The sequence below is a fragment of the Diceros bicornis genome, chromosome 1, assembly GCF_020826845.1.
Source record: "Diceros bicornis minor isolate mBicDic1 chromosome 1, mDicBic1.mat.cur, whole genome shotgun sequence".
In the NCBI taxonomy this organism is placed as follows: domain Eukaryota; kingdom Metazoa; phylum Chordata; class Mammalia; order Perissodactyla; family Rhinocerotidae; genus Diceros; species Diceros bicornis.
The window spans coordinates 27,427,539-27,439,800 of NC_080740.1; positions in this window are offsets into that span (position 1 = coordinate 27,427,539).

Genomic DNA, 12,262 nt, shown 5'->3' on the forward strand with positions numbered 1-12,262 from the left:
CACTAGAATCTAGTGAATAATCAGAGAACTTCTGTCATTTAAAATCAGACACTGGTTATGTACCAGGATGTTAAAGTGAGACTCTCTACTTCAGTTTTCACTGAATCCCCAAAGGCCCGGAACAAAACGATAGGTTCGAAGTATCTCTCCATTTTGTGGCAGGGTATTCGATAGACCGTTGATGCAGTACCTGCAAAAGGAGTGGTCAACAACTGCAAACCTCAGGTACCCACCTTGGATAGGTTGAAAGACAGACTTGTTTTTAAAGAGAATTTATGTGGACAAAGTTGTTGGAGGACTGGGCATCCCCACCATAGTGAAGAGTGGGGAATGCTTCTTCTCACCTAAATGAGAAAGAGATCTTCAAGAGAATCATTGGGAGGGCTTGAGGTGAGTCCCCTGGAGTTGAGGCACATAAGGACTGTGTGAGAGGCGGTGGCTGCTTAGGCCCGAGGTGGCAGAGCTGAGAGAAGAGAGCTGCACTGGAAGCCAAGCACACTCCTATTGCTGACGCAAAAAAACACAAATGTTTCTCGTGGACCAGATGTGAACTCCAAGGATGTTAAGAATCCTAATCTGGATGGACAGTGTGATATCCACTGTTCAAAGAGAAACTGAGGCACATTAAAATTTTCAAGAGTTTATTTGAGCAAACATCGATTGGAATTGGGGGGTGCCAAACTGGAAGCGGTCAGGAGCGCTCGGTGGACAGGAGGAAGGGAGAAAGGCCTTTATAGCGCAGACCTGGAAGCAAAGCAAGGAATTTATTGATTGGCTATACCTTAAGTGGTTGCCTTATGTGGGAAAACTCAGCTGGTTGTTTGTGATTGGTTGTTCTTAAATTTCCTTTTCCACAAACGAATGCATTTACAGGAATTGACTCCGGCTTAGGTTTCTGTTTGCTTATATAGGCTACCAAGGCCTTAAAGCCACCTCAGTCTAATGACCACCTCATTCAATTACTCTAACTCTATAAAGGAAATGGACCACCAGGTAGATGCCCAGGGCATGAGGGAGGAATCATGATGACCAGTTGGGGTGAGGCATTGCCAGCATCACAGTGTGAGGGGCCCAGCAGCAGTGTCTGAGGCGCTGCACAGAGAAAGAATCAGTCCTGGGGATCCACCCACCCAGGAGGGCCCCGGAGGTCACATCTGCGCCAGCCATGTAGAGCTTTTCTGTCTCTTACTTCTCCTACCCTCATGCCAACTCTGAAGTGAGGGCACGAGGAGTTGCCCACGCTGGGACAGGGAAGGAGCACAAACTGTGAAGAAAGTTTGGAACATTAATTATTATAACGCACTGAACATTTTAATTACTAAATGAGAATATTCTGTGCCTAGAAGGGATTAGAGGACTTATGTTCTTAAGATTCTAAAAATTATTATGGGATCTGCCTGAGATTTCAACTCAGGACAGGAAAATCGCCCTCCAAATAGAGTGAAAGTAGATTTAACATATATAAAGTGCTTAACATAGTAAATATTTTCTGCTTTCATCATTGTTCTTATTATAAGCCCTTGTATCTTGTTGGACTCTAAGTTTGTACAGCTCTTATACTGAAGACTGAACAAAGGCTGCCAAGGACGCCAAAATAGTGTACCATGAAGAGTGGACCAAGCAGAACTCACACTACTCTTCAGTTCCTTCACCATCCATCCACAGCTAGGGGCTGGCTCTGCTCTTTCGGGCCCCAAGGGAGGGGGCAAGTCTCTTACCTGAATGTCCGATTCGTATTTTCTGATCTTCAGCACCTAGTCCCTGTGAGCTGTAGGGTAAGACTGTGTAGCCGCAACCAAGAAAACAAAGGCAGGAGCGCTCGTCCAGAACAGCTCCTGGCATGTAGTGGGCCCTCCATAAGTATCTGTAGAATGAGTACATGCATGAAGGCCTGTGGCAGAATGAAGGGGAGGAAATTACTTCTGGCATTTTGGTGGTGAACCAATTCTGACCATCAAAGCAAAATGGTGCAATCTGAATGGTGCCTTCAGAAACATTTCTTTCCCCCAAGACTGTGGGGTGCTTTTACCGCAGAGTGTCACTACTTTCAGTAAAGGCAGCATTTTTCAAAGTGGTGTTCTGCCAACTCTCCTAGGAGTTAATAAGAATATAGAGAGAAAATAAAAGTTTCCACTAGTCAAATAAGTTTGGGAAATGCTGCACACTTTGTCCTCCCCACTAGGACATATACATTTGCATATTATAGAGTCTTCAAAATCGCATAGGTTAATTTTGCTAAATCAGCATATGTACTGACTTTATAGGAGCTCAGAACACCTTTTCTCTGAGCACACTTGTTAACATCCCTCTGACCTATGTTCTGTGTCACACCATTCTGGATTGAGACATTGTCTGCAGGAAGGCCCTGTGCTAAGGAACAACATGTAAATAAGTTAGTGTGGAGATGATCCCCAGCCATGATTCTGGAAAGTAGAGAGCAGGGCGGCAAGGAAGCAGGATCTATGGGGGGAGGTAGCTCTTGATGAGGTGATGGAGGATCAAGAAAGAATTGAAAATCACTGTATCTGGATGACTGGGAGGTCACGAGGGATCAGGAGCCCGATGGAGAGATGCAATGTGTTTCCTTTCTGTGTGTGACAAAGTACAGAAATAGTATTTCATGTTACTATAGGGGACACAAGACTGGAGGAAGGTGGAAGTGCCATAATTGTGCCATAGCCTACAATTTAGTTGGAGTGAATTTTGTCTATTCAATTAAGACTTCTACAGCACTCACGATATACCAGGCACTGTTCAGAGCATGCTACTGTGGGAGATCAAGATTTGGCCACCCTGAAATATATCTCTTTACCTTGATTGTTTTATCTGAGGGACATTTGACCTCCCCCACTAACTGCCTAAAGAATTTGACATGGTGGCTCCTTCCTGGAACAGATCTTCTATCATGATGGCTGTAAAGATAATGTAGGATAGAGGTTACAATAGGAAAGGCATCAAGCCCCTTTTATCAAAAACTCTGTCTCTCCCTGACCACATTATCTATAGATGACCCTGAAAAGAATTGTCTTCCTGCCCTCTGAAGTCCCAGACCACTACCCATCCCCAACATGTTCCTCGCCTTTAGCTGCAATACTTAAGCAAGCAGCTTAGACAGAGGGACGAGTTGCTCATTTCTGAGTTTCTCCCATGTATACATGTTATTAAACTTGGTATTATTTTCTTCTGCTAACCTGTCTTGTTGATTATTTGGCCAGCCATAAGAACCTTAAGGAAAAGGGCAGAGGGGGATTCTCCCTCTTCCCCCGACACTACAAATATTAATTCATTAAATTCTCAAAATAGCTATAAGGTAGGTACTATTGTTATCATCCCCATTTCCCAGATGAGGCACAAAGATATTTACTAACTTGCTCAAGGGCCCGGGCTCAAGTCCAGATCCTCTGTCTCCAGAATCCACGCTCTTACTCTCTGCTCTCTGCTGCCTTTGGGAATCCATAAAGTAGAATGGGATGCTGCTGGTGGTGATCCCAAATCGTATAATAGTACAAACAGCAATTGCAAATATGGAGGAAAAACTCCCCCTCTTCTAAGTCCTCTGAAATGGGAGAAAGTTCTCCACTTTAATCAAAACTGACTGACATTAATGGTTATTCCTATAACTTCTTGATATGACCTTTTATATACCCAAGATGAAACTAAAACTGATGTGAAGGAAAGTGTTCCAGGTAAAACAACTTAAGTGATAAAACTTGTTACCTCAGCAATGTTGCCCGAGGCGCAGACTTACATTTTTCATGACAAATGTTAGGCAGAAGGTCTTGATGTCATTTCACGCACCATTTAATCAGATTTAGCTCTAGAAACAGGGAGAGATGGAAAGCTATATTTTTCTTTTTTAAAAACATAACTCATATTTTTGGCATAAAAGTAATTCATGCTCACTACAGACAATTTTGAAAAAACATAAATTATAATTAAGAAAATAAAAATTATGCATACCTCCACCACCCAAAGACAACTACTTTGATGTATTTACTTCCATTCTTTTTTCTGTGTTGAATATATACGTGTGTGTTTGACATAATTGAGATCATTCTGAATACATTTTCCATCTCACACATTTTACTTAACATTACGCTGTGAACATTTTTCCATGTCTCAAAAAATCTTTGTATGACTCTAATGTTTGTTCTGTCTGTCATCTTCTTTAAGGTTTTTATTTTTATGTTTTGGTGCCATGTCCTGTGTTCTTTGTCTTTCAATATAAGGAACGTGGTTCTTTTGCTTTTGTCTCCTGCACTGATTTTTATGGTTTCACTTCTTGTTCGCACTTGCGTTGAATGAATAGCTCTCTAATTATGCAAGTCAAGATTGAAACTGACTTTTTTGACTCGGCCCACTTCAAAGATGAGAAGTTTGTATGTTTCTATTTCTTCATACCTGTCCTCCTCCACTTCTTGATCTTTGTTAACATCATTTGGCTTTAAACTATTATTTAATATTATTCATATATATACATATATGATATCTTCAAAGATTATTTGTCAACATTTATAATAATTCTTGATACTATATTTATAGCAATTTTTTTCTTTTTTACCTTTTTATTCAGAAATAATTTCAGACTTTCAAAATATTGCAAAAATAAAAATAGTATAAAGAACACTCCTATAACTTTCACCCAGATTTGCAAAATATTTCAATATATACTTCACCAAAGAGACATATAGATGGCAAATAAGCATATGAAAAATGCATAACTTCATTAGTCATTAGGGAAATGTAAATTAATCCCACAGTGAGATACCACTATGCCCTTATTAGAATGAGTAAAATTAAAAATACTGATTATACTAAGAGTTGGCAAGGAAGCGGAATAACTGAAACCCTCATATGCTGCTGGTGGGAATGTAAAATGGTATACTACTTTGGAAAAGAGTTTGACAACTTCTTTAAAAAATAAACATATACCTATCATGTGACTCAGTCATTCCACTCCTAGATATCCACCCAAGATAAATGAAGGTATATGCACACAAATACTTGAACATGAATGTTCATAGCAGCTTTATTTGTAATGTCTGTAAACAGGTAAATGGATAAACAAATTATGCTATATTCATACTATGGAATACTACTCAGCATTAAAATAGAACTATAGATACATGCAGTAACACGAATGAGTCTCCATATAATTAAGCTGAGTGTAAGAAGTCAGGCAAAAAAAGAATGCATACTGTATCATTCCGTGTATATAACATTTTAGAAGATGAAAACAAATCTAATGACAGAAAGCAGATCACTGCTTGCCTGGGTGGGGTGTGGAGTGGTGGTGCAGAGAGGTGTGGGAGAGAAGGATGACAGAGGCACAAAGCAATTTCTGGAGTTATTGGATATCTTCGTTATCTTGACTGCTGAGATGGCCTCACAAGTGTGTCCATATATTAATACTTGTCAAATTGTACTTTTTATTATTTATTTATTTATTTTATTTGGTGAGGTGTCACTGAGCTAACAGCTGTGTCAATCTTCCTCTATTTTGTATGTGGGACACTGTCACAGCATGGCTTGATGAGCGGTGTGTAGGTCTGTGCCCAGGATCTGAACCCATGAACCCCGGGCCACTGAAGCGGAGCATGCAAACTTAACCACTACGCCACCAGGCCAGCCCCCCAAATTGTACTTTTTAAATAAGTGCAGTTTGTTGTATTTTAATTATACTTCAATAACTCTGTAAAAATTCATTATAGCAGACACATATAGTATATTTTGTATATCTGTTTTCTGGTTCTTCATAAAACATATAAAAGATATATACAAGCATTTAGCACTATAGTAGGCACTTATAGTAGGCACTCAATATAGTTAGTTGAAAATAAATCTGATTTATGTAAAACTTTTTCTATAAAAATGTTTGGCATAGAGTGGAAATTTTATCTGTAATTGTATATAGAATCATAGTTTCCCTTTGACACATTTTTGGACTACAACAACAAAAAAAAATACAAGAAAAAAAAGTTTTCCTGGCCCGTGGAACCCAATGACTAAACAGCAAGAATAGCAGCCACAATCATCTGCCTCTCTCTATATTTATAGATATAGATACGTATACATATATGTATATATATTCATTCAGACATATTACACACAGAGAAATGTACGAATTTAAATCCATCTCAGGGGATTAGATAGATTTTTAGGAATCTATTCCTTGATACCTGGATATCAGAGATTTCAAAGTCAATTTTTTAACAAGATACCTAAAGCACAGTTGGTGTTCAATAAATATTTTTTTAAATGAATCAATGAACAATCTTGTTTCCGGAATTAGTTACACATTCATGTAAAAGCCTTTTAATAAAAATAACTTCTGCTATTTTAAAAATCAGTTTGTTTGGTCCTGTAGCACTAAAAGTTGCTACTATTTATTAAAAACACCACTTTTAAATAGCCTCTAATTGAAGACGCTAAGTAAAATAAATGCTGTTCCAAAATTATTTTGGCATTGAAGTTAGTTAGCATTATTTGTGTAACACTAATTAGAGACAACTAAAAATGAAGATAGTCATTCAATGGTTTAATATCAGGAAATAAAGAATAGTACTATCTTTTCTCTTTTTGGCTACTTGTTCATAATTGAAATATCCTCATGCTGTCATTACTTACAATGCTGGTTTATCAAAGGGCAGAGCTCATTGTAGAATTAATACTTTTTTAAATAGTGAAGTTAAGATGTTAAGGTAAGAAAAAAGGTGGAGAGGGGAGAAATATGAGAAAGAGGAGGTAGAATGCTGAAGATTTCTACTATTAAGTGTGAAAGACTAGTAAATATGCATACTAAATATACAACTTCTAAAATCACTCTTTAGGCTTGAGCTGATATTTAATGAGTTCATCAATCATTCAATACTTATTAAACTTCTATACTTAAGGAACTATGAGATACACCATGATGGATGATTCTCAAATCTCCAAGAAAGACGTTATATAAGAAAGGTAGCATAAGGCTGCAAATTGAACCTTGGGAAACACATTTATAAGGGATGAGGAAGAAGTAATCCAGTGAACAAAAGAGAAAAGAAAGAATAAGAAAGATAAGAGGGAAATCTGAGCAATGAGTCATCTTGGAAACCAAGCTTATGTTAATATACTGACATGGCATTTAGGACACGTGGTAGACGTTACACCAGTGCTCATCAATATCCTGCTCTCCTCTCCTTTCAGATACTTAGAAAACAACATTTTCCAGTCCCTTTGCCGGCACACATGGAAGTTTGACTAGTTCTAGCTGATGAGGTTTGAGCAGTAGGGGCAGGTGTCACCTCTGTGCCCAGACACAGAAGAGCAGAGATAAGATGTCCTTTCATTTCCCCTGCCGGGTGTTGGGGTGGTGGAGTGTCCATCCGCTTGTGTCCTTCAGTGACTGTTTGAAGAAGAGCATTGCACTGTGACACATAACGTGAGGGAGAAATTAACCTGTATGGTGTCAAATGACTGAGATTTGAGGGCTGATTGTTTTCAAAGCATAAGTTTAGCTGTCTAGACTAATAGAGGAAGCAAGGGGTTAGCATTGCTGTGTGTCAGAGCAGCCAAAGCAAATCCTGCCAGCCAGATTTGGTGTGCCTGTGGTGGTTTACAAATAGATCATACTGTATGATGCTGTCTTCAATAGTTTTCTCTGTCTATAACATAATAGCATAATCATGTGGCTCAGACAGAAGAGATAAAACAAACATATAGCAACATTTTTTGGTGATATTGAATTACCATTTCCAATCTCACATCCTTAGTATATTTTATCATAGAATACCATTTACCTTACTGCAAGTTCCACGATGCAATTATCAGCACATTGCAGTCGGGCATCTTCTTATCACTGTGGACCTATACAAAATTTTAACAACTTTCATGAAGCACTTGGAGCACTACAAATGATTTTCTACAAAGTTTGAGTAAGATAAGTTTTAATCACCCCTTCCAATCCTACCAAGATACTGTACTACTGTTAAGTACCACAAGATCACTCCTCCAAGATCAACTCTAGTAGAACTAGAGAGAAACATCAAGACAGACATGAAACTGTGAGAAATTCCTGGGAAGACTGAGGGCTGTTTTGAACTGTTGTGTCAGGGGATAATGGCTCTAGTCTAGAGCATGCCACTCTGGCTACCATTATTCTCTACCTTGCCTCAAGGCCATCATGGTGCCAGAATCCACACAGATGCAGGTGTCCTCAGGTATAAAATGTTGGCAGCAAAAAAGCTGGTTAGGAGCTTCAAAAACATGTGGGGATGGATAAGCCTTGGATACTCACTTCTTCTCTTGCCCTGCCTCCTCACTCAAACCTCCAGGACCGGTGATACAAGCTAAGACGGTTTTCTGGTGCCTAACGCACTCCAACTTTAGACTCCCACCTCCCTCCTGCCCCACGAACAATCCAAGGTGATCACGTCTCAGCCAAATTGGAGTCTGACACTTGGCCTTCGCCCATATAAGTTGCTGGACAGAGTAATGAATACCCCAAGAGAAATGTTAACTAACAGGTTAAAATAAGGAGGTATCTGAGGAGCACAGCCATTTCAAAAGGAAACAGCAAATTGGATTAGAGTCCATCAAAAGAATAAGTGTTGCAACTGATGGGACAAGAATTGAAAATAAACATTATTAATATATTAAAATGGATAAGGAAAGACATTAGCAATATGAAACAATAATAAGAAAATGTAAGGAAATAACTAAATGGAAATATTATGTGTAAAAAATATAGTAGTTGAAATAAAGAGCACAATAAATGAGTAAAAAGTAGAATTGGTACAGCTGAGGAATTAATTAATAAAATGGAAAATCTGACTGAGGCACTCTGCCAGAAGGAAACAGGAAATGATAATGACATAGAAAATATAAAAGAGAAGTTAAGCGATATGGAGGCGATCAGTAGAAGAGCTAACATCTGGATAGTAGGAGTCCCAGAAAGAAAGAGAATAAAAGAGAGGAGTTAATATTTGAAGAAATAATGGAGATAAATTTCCTAAACTTAAAGATGAACGGTTTCAGTTTGAAAAAACCTATAGAGTGACAAACATGAGAAATAAAGAAAAAGCCACATTTAGGCACATTATATAAAATTTAAGAATATCAAGGACAAAAATTTTTGTAAATTTCAGAAAAAGCAAATCATGTTCCCCTATGCACTGACAGCTATTAGTCTGTGTTGGGTCTGATTATCTGTGTATGTATGTATCGTTCATAAGAAATTGTTACATTTCTAAGCTATCAATTTGCCTGTTAATTTAAACAAAGTAGCACTTTGTTTGCTAAGGCTGATTATAATGATAATTCAATCTGATTTGAGGACATGAACAATTAAATAACTTATTCAACAAGACCAGGGAAAATAAATTTTTCCCTGAATAGATGGGATATTTCTTTTGATTCTTTTAAAGTCTTCTAAAGTCCTAGGCATGCAACATTCCAAACGAACATAGCGTCATACTACATGACAACTATGAAGCAGTGTGTATAGATTAATATTCTGATAGGATAAAATTATAATAAAAATAATCTTATCCATTTAATAGTGTTTATCATCATTATCATATTACAAAGTTATCTGGCTTAGACAGGAAGCAGTTCATGTAAATGATTGTAAGTAAAATTATTACAGCTGACCAAAACTTTTGTTCTCTTCTCATTTTTTTGGTCCTCCAGTTAAAAATCAGTAAGTTTTAAGTAAGAATTATCATCATTGTCATCATCGTCATCATCTTTATCACCACCACCCTCGGGGTGTTAGTATTCCCGCCTCCTACCTCCCCATATAAAATGGCAAAGTCTTGTTTGTGATTGTCTAACTGTTGGGATTTCCTTGCCACCAATCTCCTTACACCATGCCTTAAATCATAAGTGCCCAGTTTTTTGTTTGTTTGTTTTTTGCCAAATCATTTGCAAAATGTTCCTTCCTTCCTTATCTCAACATTTATTGAGTACTTATTATGTACCAGCACTGAATGAAGTTGGTGATAAAAGAAAAAAAAGCTAAGCTCACTGACCTATGCCTTCTGCAAGACGCCAAGGATTGGTGAGCAATTGCTGCATGCTCAGCACTCCTGAGCTGAATATCCTGGGGGCTAGGAGATTTGAGGAAGCAGAGAATCTGGACCATGAAGATATTGATTATATGTCACAGGTATGCTCCCAAGATGTGAGAACAAAGATAGTTGCCAATCCAGGAGTTGTAGCTATGGAAAGGCAAGAACAAAAAATATGACTACAGGGGCCGGCCCCATGGCCTAGTGGTTAAGTTTGGCACGCTCTGTGTGCTCTTCTTTGGTGGCCCGGGTTCACTCCAGGATGTGGACCTACACCACTCATCAATGGCCATGCTGTGGCAGCGACCCACATACAAAATAGAGGAAGATTGGCACAGATGTTAGCTCAGGGCGAATATTCCTCTGCAAAAAAAAGAAGAAAAAAGTGACTACAGAGATGTGGTAAAGGTACCCTAGGTTTTAGGGAAGAAAGGATGATCAGCAACCTCTCTCTCTTTCTCTCCTCTCCTCTCACTCTCTGTCTCTCTCTTTCTCATGCATACACAAGGTTTGATTTAAGGACCAATCTTAACTGCACACAGTGTAATTTTGAGAACCAACTCTTTCTGTCTGATTCTGATGATTCAGCACTGAGAAACAAAAGCTTTCATTTGCCTGGTGACTATAATAGGGTTAAAAATGTAGTGTCTCTGAGATGGCTATGTTACTGAGGAGCACAGGAACCAAAGAGCAGATTTATGATTTCTGGCCGATGAGTCATTAAGGATGGGCTTAGTTTCAAAAATAATCAATAAAGTGATAGTGCAAAATCACAATGCCTTATAAGGAAGTCACAGTCAACCTACTGTTTGCTAATGGTACTTACCATGATAACATGTTGATTAAACTCACTAAATTGTGGTGGGTGGAGGTACCACTTCCTTAAAAGACCAGAAGCTGTCAGATGTTAAAAAAGTTGTTAATGTAGAGAGGCTGTCTCCATAACAAGACAGTCAGGTGTCTTTTCCAAGTAAATACTTAGATGTTCAAAGAACAGAAAGGGTAGCGTGGAGGAGTGAAAATCTAGGCTTGGGAACAATTTAGAGCTCTTGTCTGCAGTGTTGCCCAGGAAAGAGAGGTCCAAATGGGCCAAAAAGGGGACCTGCATAATCCGCCCAAACCCACCATGGTATCTGAAGTTCTTACCCAAATCCTAAATAAGCAGGCTTCTCATATCAAATTGGTTTCTCTACCAGGAAGAAATATTTCCCTTGAGAAGTGATTAAATGGACTTTCTACTCCAAATTCTTCTTGTGTGACTTTAGGTACTGAATTTTTCCAGGGAATGGATAAGCTGATCTTTATAGTTGGAAAATCACAGACTATAGCATAGGTTGCGAGAAAAGAAAGTATATGATACTTTTTGAATACCAGTTTATCCTTCATAACTACATAACTCTCAAAAACATTTCAAAACTTTTGTCATGTACAACAGAAGAAGGAGAGTCCCGGCTTGTAATAAGAGTATCTTTTTCATAAATGAATGTAGTGACACTGAGATTAGTAAACATGGGGATCCATACCATTCTGTCTCTGTGAGTCTTCTATTCATGAGTTCTGCTACATATTTAGGTAGGATGGTTACTTTATATAAAAATCCTGTAGAGTTAAAAGGAGTCTAAGAAATGATAATCACCTGCATGGTGCACATTAACGTATGTGTACTATTACTGAAATGAGTATATGGAAGTTCTGTGATTTGACTGTTCTTTTGACTAAATTATAGTTTGAACTAAGAACTTAGTACATGCAAATTGTACATCGACAAAGGCAGAATATTTTGGGAAGTGAATGTTAGAGTTATTACATATTATTGTGAGGACTTCAAAATGGCAACTGGAAACTTACAGTAAAAGTTGAATCTTAAAAATTTATTCTTTACCCACGTTTCAGAAACGCATCTACCACATGCAGCTATTGAAGCAAAGAGGAAATATGGAAACATCAAGGAAATGTCATATATATTCAGAAGTGTGATTTGATGTACGCTAATGTCTTATGTAACTGTGTCTCTGTTGGTGCCATCCTCAATTAAGGTGGATGCACATGTAGATACAACGTTAATCTACTGACTTGATAAGAACTAACCTGTTCAAATGGGCTCAGATTGATTTGTTGTCTTGATTTGTCGTCTTAGGTGGCTACGCAGCTGACAATTCTCTAACATTGGAAGTTTGCTTGTAATGAAAGAAATTACCCAAAATAAGAAGGGA